The 18,877-nt window shown below is 37.7% G+C and overlaps 1 protein-coding gene across 4 annotated transcripts in view; it reads left to right on the forward strand.

Annotated features, from left to right (window-relative positions):
- Window positions 1-18,877, forward strand: part of UTRN (utrophin) — a 366,848-nt gene that overhangs the window by 213,604 nt on the left and 134,367 nt on the right. The window contains exon 1 of one of the 4 annotated variants that reach the window (XM_018078026.2): window positions 12,689-12,801. The exons of the other annotated variants lie outside the window; for them this stretch is intronic. The gene's annotated coding sequence lies outside the window, so the exon portion shown is untranslated. Of the gene's footprint in view, window positions 1-12,688; window positions 12,802-18,877 lie in introns of those variants that run through there. 4 annotated transcript variants of the gene reach the window in all.

Raw genomic sequence — 18,877 nt, forward strand, 5'->3', positions numbered from 1 at the left:
TTTCTGTGTAGCAGGGCTTGAACTCTATGTTGTCATAATTTCAGTAGGACCCTGATATGAGCTCAGAACTACATTCAGTTTCAAATTCATCTGTTCCTTAAACTGAGATGGCCAGAGACACCACAATGCTCACTCCCCAAGGGAGATGTGAGATCAGAAAATATGGCTTTTATCAAGTACTGGAGGAAAATGCACAGCCCGTTACAGATGAGAGCTTCCTTTAGGAGGTGTTAAGTTGCAGCAATAATAGTCAAGGATTCTTTGGTTTTGGAAGTGTCTGACACAATAAAAAGAAGCATTTGTCACTTACAGTGACTTTTTGGATCTATAGAATATCATTCTCTGAGGGGCTTCATTGCTTTGCAGGCAGGATTACACTCATGTTTGCTTTAGCTTTAGTTATATAAACACTAAGCTTTCCGAGATGCATATTGCCTTTAACTTCCGCAGTCTCAAGGGTTGCTGCAAGTACTTGGCACCCTTGACTGGTGATCCATGGTTGTATTTTAACAAATCTGCTCTATTACAAATATGCTTTCTCCTTGCATACCGTCTTATAATGTATGGATGAGAAGCACAGAGGGAAGAGAAACCATGTATGCACAAACATGTGGATATTGTTTATTCCTTGGTATTTATTAAGGAGTCTCAGAGTAGTTTGGAAGTTGGTCTCTGATGACAGTTAGCACCTATTGGAAATGCCAGTGACCCAAAGAACCCATTCAGGGCTGGTATGTCTGAATATCCTTTGTTTGCTTTTCAAGAAAACAATGGTTAAGCATGAAAGGTCAAGTTTTCATCTTGCATTAGTAAACATACAGTCAATTTGAGTTTTCTTTGCTGTTATTTTTCTTAAAGTAGCCCTAGAATAGTAATATAACTCAATATGTTGGACAAGTCACTTCCATTTAACAAGGTGCATTTGCAAGACAAGCAAAATGCAATGAAGAAGGGATTTAGAGAGAGATGCACCTTGCACATTTACCTGTGACTTTCTGCCCGGAAAGTTTTATAGCTTGATTTTACTAAATATACCAAGACATGAGGCTTTTTATCTGAATAGGCTTTGTGTTTTTTTTTTTTTTATTTGTTTGGGTTTTTGGTTTTGGTTTTTTGTTTGTTTTCTTTTGTTTGTTTCTTTGCTTTTTATTTTCTCCTTTGGGGTGCTTCTTCCTTTTGAATATTTTACACCTTTTACCATTTTGAACCTTTTTCACGTTATCACTAAATGGCTTATTTGGCACAAACTTCTCAAGTGGAAATTAGCAACAGAAGAGACCTGTTCTGGGAATATATATTGTTCTGGACAATTCAATTCTTAGCCTTCATCCAACTGTGTGCCACAGGTGGGGGAAATGCAAGGGGCAAGTGCCTCTGCCCTTCACAGCTGTTTGGATCAGTGTGTTTGAAATGGGTGTGTTCACCTGCCATGTCTTACTAGTGCATTGTCTTGCTCTTCTGTGCTGGTCCTATGTAAAAAGTCCATTTTAGTGTTTATTTATTCCACACAAACATGAATATGCAGTGGATTCTCCCAACCTCAAAACTTAATAGATGTTCTGGTTTTTTTATGTGTGCTTCCTGTCCCCATTCTCCCCTTGTTGGGACTTAAAGCATGCAGAAAGGCCAACAGGATTTGATCCTACATGGATCCAACATCAATCAAATGCTAGCACACGTATAATGAACTGATGTATTTCTTCAGCAGCATGACTGTCAGGTCTGTTTTTTGTGTCTCATACCTACAATTAAACAGTTACTATCTGAATCCTCAGGAAGCACTAATCTTTAAGTTTTCAGAGTTACAACTTTTTAGAAAAAACTCTATATGAATGAATGTGGATATTTTTTATATTCTTTTCCACAAATTTTCTTGTATGCTGACCACACTTTTTCAGTGCCAGCCATTTTTTTTGGTGAAGCTCCATTAAAAAAACAAATCAAACTCAAAACCTCCCTTCACAAAGTTACTACCTAATGAAAAGCCAAAATGGGTGTAGTTGTAAATGCTGTAAGGTGACCCAGTGTTTGTGAAGCTGATTGTAAACATCATTCTTTGCTTTTATGTGCAAATCTTCAACTTCCTTCCTCCAGCACAAACTTGGGTGCTTCTGAAAAGTAGGTGGAGTCCTTGACTTTAAATGAGTGTTAAATGAGAATAAAAGCATTCAATAATTCAGTGGAAATGGAATTTCTGACTAACATTAAACAATGAAAGCTCTGTCTGAATAAATTTGAAAACCTATTTGTTTCTTGTATAGTAGCTAGTAATAAAACAGGTCTAGAGGAGCCTTAGGCACATTGTATTTAAATAATCTTCATGTTCAAGCCAGAGCAAAAGCTGTAGTTATGGATAATGCAGCTTACATTTTATTTCTAGAGGAAATACTGTATCATAATTTCAGTTGTAAATGCTCTTCACTTTTGTCAACGGGCCACTGATAAGATCTCTGTGAGCCTCTTAGTTAACAAAATGATGCAGAATGCAAAAAGATAGTAAAACTTCTGTGAGGAATATAGTTCAGTGCATAATATCTTTAGTCAGATGGGGTATTTGGAAAGAAAAGCGTGCTTGCAGCAATGGAAAACCCAGCAGCAAGTTCTGAGTCTCTCTGCCTGAGCGTGCTGGCAGCCCTCAGCAGCCTCCTGTCTTGCACATGTGTCTGTTCCCCTGAGCACCAAGTATTCTGAGCTTGACTTGCCTCATACTGAGGGGTGACAGTACCTCATGAGAGCATGGCAGCAGCACTTGTTCCAGGCATCAACATGTTGCATATGGGGACTGGTCTTAGAACTGGCAGAGATGGTAGCACAGCCCATTTTGGCCTTTGCTCTTTGCTTTGGTTCTGAGTGTATGCAAAAGGATAATTAAGGCTTTCCTGTTCCCTCTGTTCCTTCTCTCTTCTGAATTAAACAGATTTGCTCCAGTTTTTGAGCATTCTGTAGGTGTCTCTGTTGAAACATAAATTACTGCCAGCAGCCTGTTGAATTTGAGAGCAAATTGAGAATATTCATGCTAGTTCTACTCCTTCATCCTGCAACTGGTTTGGGATTCCTGGAATGCAGCTGGTCCTGGCAACACACTTAGGGGACACTTTCTCCTCTTTTTAATATGTATTTGGGGAATGGGATGTCAACAGATACCCCAAACTTATCTTTGGCATCTGTCTGGTTTTCTGGGTTTTGTACCGAGTAGCCTTTAGCCAGAAAACGAGTCTGGTAAATGAACTGTGATTATTGAATTAAGTTATCAAATAGAAAATATGATTATAAACCAGGCTCTAAGGCAGACTGTACTTGTTGTCATGTTCATCTAACCCTGATGAGCTCAGAGTTATCTCATGGAGTTCAGCCAAGCACCTTTTTGTCTCTCCTTCCTATACCACTTAAAAGAAAAAGAAGCTGAAGGCCTGAACAGTACACTGAAAGGTAAAAACAGATGCATAATAAAAAAAAACCTAAACAAAAAAACATTTTTTGCTAGTTTGACACCTGAATAAGCAAACACAAATTTACTACTAGCAATCACATATTGCAACCTTTAAAGACACAAGATAGGAGCTGTATGGTGTGGATTTGGAAAGTGCATGTAAATGGGTTCTTCTTACTGAGTCTACATTAATTCCTTACTCTGGTAAATGCTGGGAATAATTTTCAGACTGAATTAAAAAAAAAAAAGAGGGAGAGAAAGAGAAGAGACCAAAACAATCTACGTGTAGCAAAAATGATAGGCCAGTCATTCAGGCATTGCAGTGGAAAACACTTCTTGCTGTGGGAGATGCAGAAGGATCAGCAGCTTTATGTGAAAAAGTGCTCTCAACCATCCTGTTACTTAAGAACACGTGGTATTCCCCTGGAAGTCCTTAGATAATTGTTGGGAGCTTTACTGTTAGGATAAGATTTAAAATCCAGCAGCAAAAAAAAAACATGCAGTGACTGGCTCCCTTGATGCCTTACAGTAAGTCTTTTTTTTTATGGTTCTTAAATTCTAAAGGTCTTTGGAGGAGGCTTGTCCCTGCTTTCTGTAGTGTTTTCTAACTGCCTGGGAAACTTATTTAAAGTCAGAAACAAAGGCATTATTAAGAGGATCACTACAAGTTGGACTTTACTCTTTAACCTGAGGTGTTGCATTACAATTTTTCAGTTTTACCTCACTAATTAAAGGAGGATTAATTAATTTCTTGTTGCATGGGCATATAAGAATATATGAATAACAATACTGTCGCTCCTGCACACGGATCTCTCTTGTGTTCCTTCTATGTGTTTGAGTTCTAGCCAATGAATGTGAGAATAATTCTTCCCAATTTTGTGGCTACAAAATAGAATGATTTAATCTCTTAACAGCCTGGAGTATTTGTGGTCCTTGATCAGAACTTATATTTTTAAGGCTTTTTATATTACCTTTAACACTGATTTATTAAGTACTAAGTCATTCAGTTAAAAAAAAAAAAAGTAAGAAATCGTTCTTTTCATGTGCTCAGTGAAGATAGAGGTAAAAATTAGGTATCGCATAAAATAGAGAAGCTAATTAATAAAACTCCTGTTATTTTAAAAGTTCAGACATAGGAAAAACAATGAACCCTAAAGCCTCTAATTTTCCTTCTCCTGAAGCACAAAATAGTTGAAGATCTGCTTGATAGCCCTTCGACACAAAAAAATGGTCATGTTTATTTGCATGGCTACATTTAAAAAAAATGTAAAATTAAATGTAGCTTGCATTATATGACAATTTTAAAAGCTCTTCGTGCTACCAAACAATATCAGAATGCATTCACTTAGTTGTCAGCAACAGTCACAAAGTCAATCATATAATGCATATTTATGACTATATACTCTAAAACTAATAAACCTATCAGTTTCATGAATCTTTGAATTCTTTACGAACTTTGATTATTAGGATTGTCTTCCCTTAACTTTCTACTCTGCTTTTGAGATTCTGATGCTGGGGAAGATAAATAAAAAATGAAGAGAGAACAAATGAACCACAGTATGTCTTCCAGTTAGAAAATATAAATGTATTGAGTGTTATGGGCATGTTTAGGCTCTAAGATAACTGTCATGTTCATGAGGTGATGTTTATGAGCTTTTGTAACCAAAGGTCAAGTGGGAATGTCCTTGAAATGTGTATTTCTCACACAGTCTCTTTAAGTTCTGTTAGAGTATTTGAAGTGCTATAGTGATTTTGTGCATTTTCTCTCTGGAGCCAAATGTTGCTGCTGTGTCCACTGTATTTATTGTGTCAAATCTAGCTTCATCAGTGGCTTTGAACAAGGGCATGTGGTGGTTTTGTTGTTACAAAAGAGCTTTTTGCAGTAAGAATGGAACAGAGTTCACAAGGAGATGCCAAGCTCTTTTCTGCCTAATCGCAGGTCTTCTGTGATTTCATTTTCTGGCCCATGATGATGCAGGAATTTTGTCTCCTAATCACTTGATGGCAATTTGATTAATGTAATTCAGCTTAACTGTTTTCCTTGTCAGCGAAGCATTTATCGAATTTGATAATAACCAGATGAGTTGCTTCCTTTTTATAGGGCTTAATCTTGAAAAAGGATTCTTCTGAGATAAATATGATTGAGAGCATTCATCTAGCTACACAATGGATCAAACAGTAAATGGAGACATAAATACATACTAGGAAACTAAATAGAATATGATCAAGTTAGTTGGCTGAAAATGCTTGGAATTACAATTTTTCTCCTTAGTTTTTGTAACTGTATTTGTTTGTAATCCTTGATAGCTACGCAAACTTACTACTGCATCCAAATTCTTTCCAGGACAAAGCAGTTAAGACAGTGATGGGTGTCACTTGCCAGAGTAGTCACTGGGAGCTTACTCAAGGGAAAAACTGTATCAAATATGCTCAATAGGATAAAATTCAAAAGGGAGAAAAATAGCAGGTATGAACATAGTGGGCTGTACTCCTGTAGGAGGACTCTCGTAGGTGTAGGGAAGTAATATGCTGTTGTGGAACATGGGTGCCTGGAGGCAATTACAAACTTGGAAATCATAACACCTACCAGGTACTGGGGGATGGGCAGCTGAGCAGAGAAAAGAATTTGCTATAGTTTTTAGAACACATACTAGATCTTCTACTTTACTTGCCATGTATATGGAAGGAAAGTGTTTTCTTACCCTTTCATTCCCTCTTTAGAAGTGCTTGCTGTGAACAAATGATTGGTGCTTCCTGCAGCACCAACAGCACTGTGTGACTTGGATGCAGAGGTTATGGAAATTCAGTTCTCTGCACTTTTCTCCAGTCTTTGTGGTGTGTTCTCCCCCTCTTACCTACTTTTCATGCCTGACTTGAAACACCTTAGGAAAAGTCACAGCTGTATTTTAGAGGATTACTTCCCGAAAGTTTGAATTGCTTATGTTATTCCTTAAGGTGCTGCTAAGCAATGACTGGGAGTACCTAGCAGCTTCAATGTTATCATTACACACTGTATGTGATAAAAAGGAGTATCATTTATTTGTTTAATTTATCCAACTATGGAGTTGGCTCAGGGGATCATTACACAGCTAGTGAAAAGAATGGATACTCTTTCTAGACTACATCATTTAAACCCTAATCTTATGTCCAGTTTTTAAGACTTATTCCTGTCATTTGAAAATTAATTTGGATGTCTTATGGTATAAGTCACAAGGCCTTTAAAGTAAGCCCCCCATCGGATAACTATTCTTTCTCCACTAACAGCAAAAGTTCAGTTTGGTGAGTGAAGCATTGTGGGTTGCTGCTTTGATGCAGTATCCACATCATGAAAAGATTTAAATAAATGTTAATGGAATATCCTTGTAGTCCAGGTTAATTGATCTTTTTTACTGAACTTTGAAAGCAAACAAAGCCATCACCTTTTTGGTAAATTGCAGTGTTATACTTCGGTATTTCTTGTCTGATTAAGAAATAGACTTTCTGTGGTTTGATAGAACTACTTGGTAGATGTCCATTTGCTATATTCAGAAGAGTAGTTTTCTTATGGCTGTTTCACTGTGGCATATTACAGTTGATATAGGGGCACATTTCTTGGTAAATGTTATAAGAATTCTCAGTTCATAGACAAAAATTTACTTCAAATAATACCACTTACATAATTTTTTATTCTTTTTAAATACAGGTTATATCTTTCTGATGGTTATGCTAGAAATTAAAAATGCACTTGTTTCTCTATAGCAAAGTCCTAGCCAATGTTCAAATACAGAATTAAAAGTTCATTGTTGAAAAGCTTACAGCTGAGGCATATTTTTATGGCTGAGAGTAGAGTTTTCATTGGATGGGGAGAGTCCTATTCCCAGTGGCTTTTGAAAACCCCCCGTAAAACCTCACAATCAACTAGATCCAGGTAATACTTCTTCCTGCAAGACAAGGCCACTTAGTTAACTGAGAATATAAGACAAGTTAGAGAATAAAATAATATATGGGCAGACTGAGTCAAAAGGTACTTAACCTTCGAGTGTGGCAAAATGATAAATTACACAGGCTAACTGTAATGGCACTGAATCCTCGTTAGACACTTGAGTCCAATGCTATTGCTAAGAAGTAAAGTAGGAAGAAACTGCCATATGTTATTTGAAGAGATTTTAATCCACAGATACAGAGTTAGTGCTGTAGAATTAGTTAGTTAGTGCTCTGTCAATTATTTATAATAAACTCTGTAATTAAAATATATTTTTCATGGTCTTTTCTCTATTTGGATTGTGTACTTGTCTGAAAACTACTAAATTAATCAGCTTTTCATTGATCACTTTTAGTATCTCGAGGGATGGGTACCCCCATAAGTAATAAATATATAAATATGCTCTTGTAGAAAATTCCTTTAAATACGTTTATTATGCATGGATTGAATGAGGCTTTTATTGCACTAAGCTGTCAGAAAGCAAGAAAACTGTTTTCATTACAGTCAAGAAAATTTTAAGGAAAACATTTTCAGGTTGGGTTGAAATATTGAAAGCCCTTTTTTTTAGCTTGGGAAACTGAGTATTTACTCTGTGCATGGGTTAAAGCAGCCTATAGAATCTCTTCCTTGGATGTGCTGCTTTTTGGGAGTCTGTCATGTTATATCACCACCAGACAGTCACCTTCTTTTCAGTTTCACCCTTTTTAATAAAAATGTTAATACATTCATCTAAGATAACTTGTTTGTTTCATATCTGTGTAAAGAGAACAGAGTTAAAAATGCTATTTAAGACAGACCATGAGGGACCCTGAGGCTTTCTAATTTCCAGTGTGATTATTGCAAGCAAGCATCAGTATCTTATATCTGAAGAGGGAAAATGAGGAGGAAAGGCAGCTAACAGTCTTAGAAGGAGGCTTCAGCAGTTAAGTCTTTACAGACTGTTGATCAATAGCAACATTTTATTTAGTCACCAGAACTAACTAGAAAGTTACACCTGACAGTGAAATTCCTGTCTGGCATAAAAACCAGACTTCATCCATACTCAGTGCTACCTCCCTTGTTCTGTTGGTTAGGGTCAGGATTAAAACCTTCATGTTTTGGTCAGTCCCATAAGTGGATTTTAAATCTTGGTTTCTGGTTCAGTAAATTTCTTTATGCATTAAATAGATGCCATGGTAGTACTTTCCTGCATACTTCCCTTTGACATCTAATCTCTTAGGTATACTCCAAGTATGAGATACTTCTTTCATTTTTTGTATTCTGAGTATCTTTGAAATGTTCTTCATTTAGAGGTGGCTTCTTCTGGGAAGTTCAAATAAGACAACAGCTTATATGCGGGTCTAAAACATTATAAAGTCATGGTTGAGTCATAAAACTGAAAGCCATGTTTTGTCCAAACAACTTAAAAATAAGAGGTGGAAAACCCTGCCATCAAACCACCCAGTCTTCTACTAATCTGTCATGGCAATGCAGCACTGCCTGTTGTCAAGGCTACATTATCTCATCTGGAATTCTAACAAATTTTATTCTTGAAATTTAAAGTCTTGTCTCATTTGTTTGAGGAAGGCCACAGTCTATCAGTGCTTACCTAATGCAGAACTCTGTCGTTGAATATTGCAGATATTGTATAGGGCAGACCACTGAATGTGACTGGTTGATCCTTTTAAAATTACCTTTCCAAGGCAAACCAATACCCTTTCATCTTACAGAAAGAACAAAATTAAATGGTTGCAGTGCCTTGACTCTAAGCTCTAGGAACTCTGCAGACCCTTTCATGTAATTCGTAATCTACATTGCAATTGCCAGTGTAATAGATACCGAATTGGTAATTTTGGCAATCATATTTGAGTTACTTTTGTCTTATCCTGCTACTTATTGCTCTTTATTGTAATAATTCAAGTTGCTCATTTGTCCTGATGAATTCCTGGTCCTTGTGGTACTATGTTGCTTGAGTGATTTGACTTCTGGCAGAGGTTATCAGTGAGTTTCTGCTTAGTTGAAACCTTAGTGTTGGGTTCAGTTGATAACGAGCCTCAGTGTAGGACTGATCTTGCTGGAGCTGTGTGTTAACTCTGTATTGTAAATGCTGACCTGCTGTGGAAGTGAGAAGGCATCTCTCCCTCCTGGTCTGATCAGAATGACGCCAGATATTTTGCAAGGCAGGTGAAAGTAACACAGTGCTTTTGAACTGCTGATTTTTTGTGTTCCTGCCTGAAACTGCATGTCTTGAGTGAAAACAGGATGTATGGATTTGCTGTAACCACCTATTGACCTCTAAGCCCTTTACATGAATCACACAAGGAAACATTATTCTTTTTATCTTTTTGTTGTCAGTACTTGTTGTTGTGAGTCACATAAGATATATGTATGCTCTATGTATAACCTGCTTCATTCACTCTTAAGGTTCTTGCCGCTGTTTATTTTTCCATGTCTCCTAGAAAAAAGTATTATTTTCCCATTTCTGTAGTTTGTATTGAAAAGTCAAATTGTGTTTAGTATGACAGTTTTATTGCATTTTTTGCACATCATCTCAAGTGTGAAGCAAATGCTTTATAGACTATATACTTAATGTTGTTTTGCACATTGAAGTCTGAAAGACTTTTATGTTTTCTGAAATTGAACTTTAGAGATGTGTGTAAGATCATTTCCGAGTTTTCTTCCAGCTGCAGTGGAATAACTTTTTTTTTCCCTTACCTAGTTTTGGATTCATTGGTTTTGCTGGTTTGTTTGCAGTAGCTTAACATTCAGTTATTTCTGGATTTATACTTGATAAAAGCAGGTTTTTTTAATTAAATCTTTACAATGCTAAGTGTTTAGATGTAAAATTCTTCTGTTAGTTTTATAATCTCTGCGTTAAGTGACTTGCTAAATAATGAGGCTCTTAAGCCTGGATCTGCTGGGCGTGCACTTCAGAACCTATACCTAAAAACAGTTTCTAGCAAATCTAATTGTAGTTGTGTGTCACAGGCTGCTGTGCTGATCATCCTTTTTCTATTTATTGATAGCAATGCTTTTCTTTGGATGGCCCTTGCATTTTGCAGGCTGCCGTTAGTGACATTACCATTGGCTGTAAAATGCTGTTAGCTCGTTGTTTCATTTTTATCCAGTTTTATGTTCTTATTTTAAGATGTAAGAAAATGCACCAAACTGCTCTAATAGCAAAAGTAGCAAGAAGCTCCACTGCACATAATCTTCTGCAGCAGTACCTCGAATCTGTCAGCAGTACATTGCTCTCCAGTGTCTTAAATTCCCAGTTGTGGATCTTAGTATCTACAAGAGCACTTTGGAAGGATACCTCATTACAGTTGATGATGTACATGTTTTCAACTGTAGATCATGGGTTTGCATGAGGGCTTACACTCACAGAATGTGAATTTCTTTGGGCTCTAGCATTCAAATATTTCATCTGTGTAATAACTGTAGTTTTTGTAATAAAATTTTCATTTCCATTGCCAATGGTGAATGTAGGGTTATTTTTGTAGAAAATTATGACAACACAACTTTAATAGTAATAAGTAATGTAAAGCTGTCCTAAAATGTATGTTGTATTTCTGGAGCTTATGATCAGACATTGCCATGTCTACAGAACTTCTACCTTTGTAGAAGCTATAGTAAATATATGTTGATGTAGAGCTTATTTGAGTTACTTTATTTTTCTTCTACAAATTTAGAATTTCTCAAATACTGCAGTGTGCTTTAATGTGAGAGTGCCACTGAAAAAGTTATTTTTCAGTGGTACAATTTTTTCAAAACTGTTTTACTGGAAGCATTATTCTAACATTGCGTATATACATATGTATTTGATAACCTTTCATGGAATTATGCAAATAATTAATAAAATATTTATGAAATTATGCAAATAATTCCAGTAAAATAGTTCCATAAAATATCCACCTCAGAGGGCATTTCATTTGCATCTAATAGTACTGAAAGATCTAGAATGTATGATTTTTTTGATGACAACAGAAAATTGGGAAACAAGTTATCGAAGTATGAAGTCTGAGACTAAACATAAAATTAATGTTGTATATTTGGATTCAGTCCTGGAGTTATGAAGCTTCACTATAATCCAACCTGACACCCATTTTCATTTGATATACACTAGCATCTCTGAAGTGGATCTAAAGGCTGTTTCTTCCTGGTTTTGCAAGGGGTTTTTTTATCCAAGAGCAGCAGAAAAAAACTTTAGTGTGCATGGGAACAGGAACTATGTCTTTCTTGCAGGAGAAGAAAAGAGATTCTCAAATAGTGATTGTAGTTAAATCTCTCACAGAATGGTTTCACTTTTTCAGTCTAATGTGTTGGTTTTCCTTCTGTAAGTGGTTAATTTGGAAAAGAATAGTTTTTGAACATGATTTGAGATACTGTCACATAATAAATGGGCTTTTTGCTTCCAGAAGTAGTGGAATAAATTCAGTTTGTGCTGACCTGTAATATGGGCTGTAAAGCCGACTGTGTTCTGTCACCTTTGGAAAACTTTCCTCAGTTTATTTTGCAAGCACTTCTGCAGTTTATGTAATGTGCCCACATAAAACATACAGACAGGAGGCAAAGTACAAATAAAACAAGGAAAAATCCTGCTAATGCCAATATTTTAATTTTTCCCCTCTATAGTTTATTTTTAAAATCCTCACCCATACTGTCTATATCGGTATAACCCGCTAGCTCAGAATAATTTTAAAGACAGCTTTGCTGCTGGTGAATTCGTTGGTACTTCATATGATGGTTGGATGAAGTAAAAAGAAAGTAAAAGCAACATATGATGCCCAATGTGTTCATAGGAGAAATAGTTGTAATGGGGTTTGCAAGTGATGGGTTACGGGCTTGGTTTTAATTATACATTGGCTGACTTTTTGGCATTATTACTGAATCTGGTTTTGGTGGTTGAGTAACGTGTGCTTGTACGGAAGGCATTAATAGTAGCTTATGTAGGCTTTCACATGCACACGGGGTTTCCAGTGGGAATGGTTTGAAATGGAGTGATTTCCTCACAGCCACCCATGGGGTGTCAGGTTTCCTGCGGGCAAGCACAGGCTCATATGAAAACAATCTGCCTGCGCTGACCCTACCCTCCTGAGCGGCCACGGACCTGTGGTAGCTCTGTACAGTGCTGGTTGCTTTTGCAGCTCCAAAACCTGTTCAGTGACTAAATAGCCACCTTTCTGTTCAAGAAGGAAAAGGGGCGAGTGAGGGGTTTTAGTCTGGGGTTTCTGCAGCCTCAGGGGTGGTGGTGATTTTCTAGCGGGGAGGCCTCCAGGAAGGGGGAGTGTGCTTGGCTTCAGAGCAACACCAGGGCTGCTGGAAGGGAGGATGCTGATTACAATAATAAACAAATGCTGGGGATAGATTACCACACGGCTGTCAGAGCAGACGGGACCAAAGGAGGAGATCCCCAGCGAAGGCTTTGGAGGTTGCAGCAGAATCCTTTACTGGACTTTTTTTTTTTTTTTTCCTAAACAAAGGAAGCTACTTTTAGATGACTTTTAATAGGCCTTGGCTTTCTGTGGTGCATCATCTTCTGGGTGAAGTGGGCTGGAGGTGCCTGGTTACTGCCATAGCAGCACCAACCCATAGGTGGCTGGCTGCAAGGAAGGCAGGGAGAGGAGAGATGACCTCCTGTCTGGTCACACTGCTGTGTCTCCTAGGATGAAGTGTGTCATCCCATTTTAATTTCTCTGAGAAGCTGACTTTTGATGCTTTCTATAGATGGAAATTTCTCTGGGGATTTTTTTTCTTTTGTATTTTTTTTCTCTTGAATGGACCAACATGGAAGGACTTGTTCCTCCTCTCCACCCGTCATATACCAGAAGATTATAAATTCTCTTGTTTGGGGTCACTGAGACCAAACATTGAGCTTTAGGCCTGCAAGAAGCACTTGGATCCTGCAGGTCATTGCTGAGGTGAGCTGGAGGCAGGCCTGGAGAGGTGTGGAGACGAGGAGATCCCCACAGTGCTATTCAGGTCGGGTTGACTGTGCAATGAGCATCACCCAGTGTCAGCAGCTCACTGCCAGGTGCCCAGCCCGTGAGAAGGAACAGGGGCAGGGAGACTGTGGCAATGGCACTGTGTGAACTTTCCCTGGGGGAGCACAGCCCAGGAGAGGGGCACGCACAGGAACACCTGGAGAATTTTGGGACTATATAGGTGGAAAAAGAGAGAAAACTTTTGAAGGCTGTAGAACTGGCTTGGAGGACGTACCAGGAAAATGTAGGCTTCAGAGGACACTTAATGATGATGGGCCTGAACTTCAGCTTACGTGAGTTGCTGACAAAAGTTGAAAAGGTATGATAGGTAGTTGCATATACTTATGCCTTTGAAAAAGGTTATGTATGCCTTTGAAAACTACGCAATAAATAAAGAGGGCAAGTTGATGTTTAACTTAGGTTTCCTGTGTTGCTGTTAATGTCCTCATGTGCCCCCTGTTTATGGAAATCTAATACTGCTTCTCTTCCCTGTTTCAATTCCTACAAGATGACTTTTAGAGCATATCCTCTGATCGTGGGCATCCTCTGGGTTTTTTTGTCTTGTTTTGGTTTTTTGTTTGTTTGTTTGGTTGGTTTTTATTCCAGAGAAAATGAAGAAAAGTTTGGGCTTTGCTAAGCCAAGGTATTAGGGAACATTTCCAAGGATGTGACCTTGTTCTGCTGTTGGCATAAAGCAAATGCTCAGCAGTTTGCTGTTAAATTTAGTTGAATGTTATCTTAGTCAAATTGGAAGATCTCGTGATGGCTTCCAATGAATATGTATCTTTTCCCATTTTTTCATTTGCTCTTCTTTTATTCAAACTAGTTACTCTTTCTCTTACGAGATTGTTTGGTAACAGTAATGCTGAGAGGCAGGAGGCTTGACTTCGCAGTGATTGTGCTGATGAGCAAGAGACATGAGAATGTTAAAAATCAGATTGTTTTCATCTATTTCTCAGTACTTGCAGTGAAATCTCAATTGTATGTTTGTAACCATTGTTAGATTGGCTTTGTGTACTGTATTATTTTTTACTTTTTTTTTATAAATAATATTACACCATACAAACTTCCTGTGTCCTGCAAGACCAGAGCATGCAACAAAATATATAGTAGTTTATTTACAAATTAAGACACCTTAAAACTGTGGTCACATGGCAGGAGAGCAGATTGTAAAGCCTGATTCCGTAGTTTTCTAAACTTTAGTGTGTTCTTTTTTTTTAATGTAAATCAACCTTCTCTGTAAGTTGCCAGTTTGCCAGCCTCATTTACTGGGGAGGGATTTGCTTGAGACAGATACTATTCAGTATCCCAGCATGACTCTTCCAAAATTAGCTGAGTAACAGCAAAAGCATTTGTGATACGGTTTCTTCTCAGTGTAGGCCACTTCCTCCTCTCTTGCACCCAGTCTGTTATCTGGTCTTCACTCTTCTCTTAACTGCTTCTCTTGTAACTGCTGCTGGTAGCCTGTAAAGATTAGGACACATGCTGGACTCTGAGGTGTTTCCTGACATCATTAAGACAGAAGTTTTGAAACCAGTGATACTAAAGTTTTGTGAATCATACAAACCCTGGCTCTGCAAACTCCAGGCTGTCCCCTGTGACTGAATATTCCAGTGTTTATTTCATCTCAAAGCAACTGATCATAGCAATTCTCAACAAACTCAAACCTTACAGGTCTCCCAGCTCTGCTGTATTTTTTAGCTTGAAGCTTGTTGTGAAATTTTGTTGTCTACTGTGCTGAAATTTTTAATTTGTAATGCAACATAGGAGGACGCTTTGGTCCTGGAGAAAGTTAACATTTTATTTGGTAGACTTTGACCACAGATTCTAAAATTTTAATCTGTGCTTATTAAGCAATTTCTTTTTTTTTTTTTTTTTTTTAACAAGCTCCCCTCCTCCTCCCCTGCTTCATCTTTCCCTCTTATGGTTCCCCACACACCCATCCTGTTCTTCCTAAAGAGTTCGCTGCCAGGAGAAACAGCATGGTGACAGCAATCCTGGCTTGCAAGCTACTTTCAGCTTTCTGGATTTATTAATATATTTTCTACAGAGAGAATTATGAGTGCTGTTGCTGTGGTTGTAATGCAGAAGCCAGATGGCATTTGCAGAAGCTTGCACGGCACTCCCTTCCTATGCAAGAGCAGAGTCACATTACACTGCAGTAGGCAGGGCTGCTTTGACTTTGTTCAGTCACAATTATGTGACTGCTGGAATTAGTATTAGCACATTTATGGTGCCCCTCAGATGCTGAATTAATGACATGCAATGGAGGCACAGAGGTTGTTGAAAGCAGGCTGGCATTCTCAGCCTTCCTGTAAGTGCATCATCATTCTTGTGATGAAATGAATCTTTACTCACACCATATGTCACGTCTTATGGTACTATCCATGAGGCTTAAGTGCAAGTCAGGATTACTTTTTAGAAACTTGAAGTGTTGATGCAAGGCTCTTGGTAATACAAGCCTTTGAAAATTAGATGTGAAAAATGTCCCAAAGTGTTTTTTTCCCAAAAAAGTTTTGTTTTTTCTTCATGAAATATCTGAGAGCTTAAGTAGGAATTAAATCTGTTGCATCTAAAGCCAACTGCTTTCTAAATCGCTCTAATCTTACACTACAGTGGCTGTAGTGATACCCAGTATGGTCTGCATATGACACTTGAGATTTTTAATGTCTGTCTTTATACGCACTTCTGCCAGTGGTGGATTTATGGTCATTGCAATTCTTCCCAAAGATTTGCAACATGTGCTACTCTTCTGAATGTGAATTCATTATAAATGGATTACTCAACAGCAACTGCTACTGCAGGCTACTGCAGGAAAGAGCAGATGGGATGAGCCTTTCCAAAGGCATCACTGTCCTCTGACAAGAGAGCAGAGACTCCCTTATGAGATTTTTTTTGAACGTGTTTTTACAAGACCATCCCTTTCTCCCTGCTATCCCCAGCATTTTTAAGGAAGAGACCAATAAAATTCCAGTTTCCCTTTCTCTATGGCCACCCTCTAGTATGCCCTGATTCTTACTCCCTCCTCAAGGGTCATCAAAAAGTGAAAAGCTCCCAGTGAAGCAGAGGCTAAAAGGAACATGTGACACAGCAGTGGTCCCAGAGGCAGTTGGCAGCACCAGTTAGAATGTATCTGGTTCAAGATAAACTAAACAATCTGCTATTAAAAAAAAATAAAAATCTATTCCCTTGCTACCTGCTGTGAGACCTCAAAGAATGATGTTCTGACTGTTGTCTGTGGCATACAGCTATGTCCTTTGGTTGCACTGATGTTTTTCTTCCAGCTGTTTTCTGCAGATATTTTGATGAGCAGTCATCACATTTCTTCCTGAACTTTGAAAGAGGCAAGTGCAGCATTTCTGTAACTATGTCTTTGCTGACTTGGGCGTTGTCAGTGAAGGCAGTAATATTTTTGGGACTTTCAATTCCGTGTACCTGCACCAGGTCTGCTGACATGTTCCAGTCACGGGCATGATTTGTATTTGGCGGAAGAAGTACAAAACTGTCCTGGCAAAATAGCCCAAAGTAACCTTTGCTAGGGAAAACGAAATTTTTCAAGCTATTTTTCGTTCACAAAGAGTCAACTTCAACCCCACTAACTCCTTTTAAGATGTACATGTAGTTCGAAAGCTGCAACAGCTTGCCTGTTATCTGGCTTGTACCTGGGGGTTAAAAGGATGTTGCAGTCTGTGTGCCAATGCACAACGCTGGTAGTCTTGTTGTGTGGCATCAGCAATGTACCCATATGTCCTTTTCTTGCAAGCCTTATGTGGTTTGTGTGGCATAACTTGCCATCCCTGCTCTGTGGTCAGATGTTCGTGAAGATTCAGTGGAATTCTGTTTCCCAATAAACATAAAAATGATTAGAAATTGGAGTGTAATGCAGAATTCTGCTTTTTATGGTGGGTTTAAAAAACATTGGAGTAAAACGTTGGTAAATCCTGTATGTAACTGTCTTAAAATCCCCTGTGAAGTTAGAATTTGTTATAGAATGCTATTGACCTTTTTCTTCAGAGACTAAGTCAAGTTTTGTTATTATATGTAGTAAAAAATTGATTAAGGGTTCTTGATAATAGAATCTGTAATGTTGTAGGAAAATCTGTTTATTTACCTTACAGAATAAATTAACTTCCTTGTTTTAGATCTTTGTATCATTACTCCAGCATTTTTGATAGTGATAATTTAATAGAATAACATTTTGCATATTTTAAAATGCTGTGGAGTTTTCTTCCACTAGTTGTGTTTTTATCTTCAGCAGAAGGGTTTGGGCCCTTTAAAGAGGGAAGTACTTTGCTCGTGTTACTGTCTTCACTGGTGTATTGCCATTATAGACAAATAAAATCTGAAAAAATGTGAGTGGAAGTGAACGTGCTAATAGCTTAGAGGGTTGCAGAGTGAATTAGAGGCCCTCTGGGCTCATCATTTAGAAAAAAGACACTAGAATGCCCTTTGTCATGGGAATGCTGTTGGTTTGGTTTGGAGTTATTTTGCCTTTATAAAGTATTAATAGTTTCCAAATGACAATTATGCCTAGTGTTGTAACTGTTTTTGACATATATTTGCAATCTGTAAGGGGGAAAGAAAAGACAAAAGTTTAATAGCTGGTTGATCTTGGAGTTGGGCTCACAAAGTTTGGTTCTGTTCCAATCTTTGTCATGTCTTCTTTTACCCTGGGCACATCACTGCGATCTGCCTTTGAGCTGTTTTGGTATGAACTTCAAGTGGAGTCAGCTATGTATTTGGATCCTTTTCAGTGGTCCTTATCCTTGCCATCTATAGCATTAGTGAGTGAGTGGCCCACACCATATTTATACATTCTTTAAAGACACCTGCTCTTCAGTTGACATCATATGATAATTTAGTATTTTTTTTAATAGAAATTAAAGTAAGAAGTAGGTTTCTTATTATGGAGACAAGGTTTAAAATCAGATCCAAATATAAAATGAAGTCTTGAATCCTACATGAAGAGGGATAAAGAGGGAGAAAAGCAAAGAAGACAAAGAAGATTCAGAATGGAAATAAGGGGAATTTTGAAATTACCAGACCAAAGTGGAAAAGACAGGCAGCAGTTTGATCTTAATACTTAAAAGCAATTTAAGGCAAGTGACAATCTTCTAATAGTCTGGCTAGGGTGAAGTACATATCTAAATGCCAATCTAGTTGTTTCTTCTCCTTTCTATCTTTCAAAACTTTCACCTTGATTTATGTATAGGATGAATTCTTTTCTCAAAGGGCATTCTTTTAATTTAGGACCTTAATCCTTCAAGCAGTTGGGCTTGTAAACAAATTTGTTGACCACATACAATAAATTATCAATCCAGTTTAACAGATAGGTGCACATAAATATTTGCAAAATTAGCAAAATATGACATCTCTATAGTAATGCCTCAAAAAATTAAGGTGATAAAGCAAGAAGTCCTTTTCTGTTTACAGTGTGTTTCTTTAGTTTTCCTTTTTCCTTCTTTTTTCTGTTGTGTTTTTTCTGTTTTTTTTCCTCTCTCCTTTTATTTGTTCTACTTGCAC

The sequence above is a fragment of the Manacus vitellinus genome, unplaced genomic scaffold (assembly GCF_001715985.3).
Source record: "Manacus vitellinus isolate BGI_N305 unplaced genomic scaffold, ASM171598v3 scaffold_4_pilon, whole genome shotgun sequence".
NCBI lineage: Eukaryota > Metazoa > Chordata > Aves > Passeriformes > Pipridae > Manacus > Manacus vitellinus.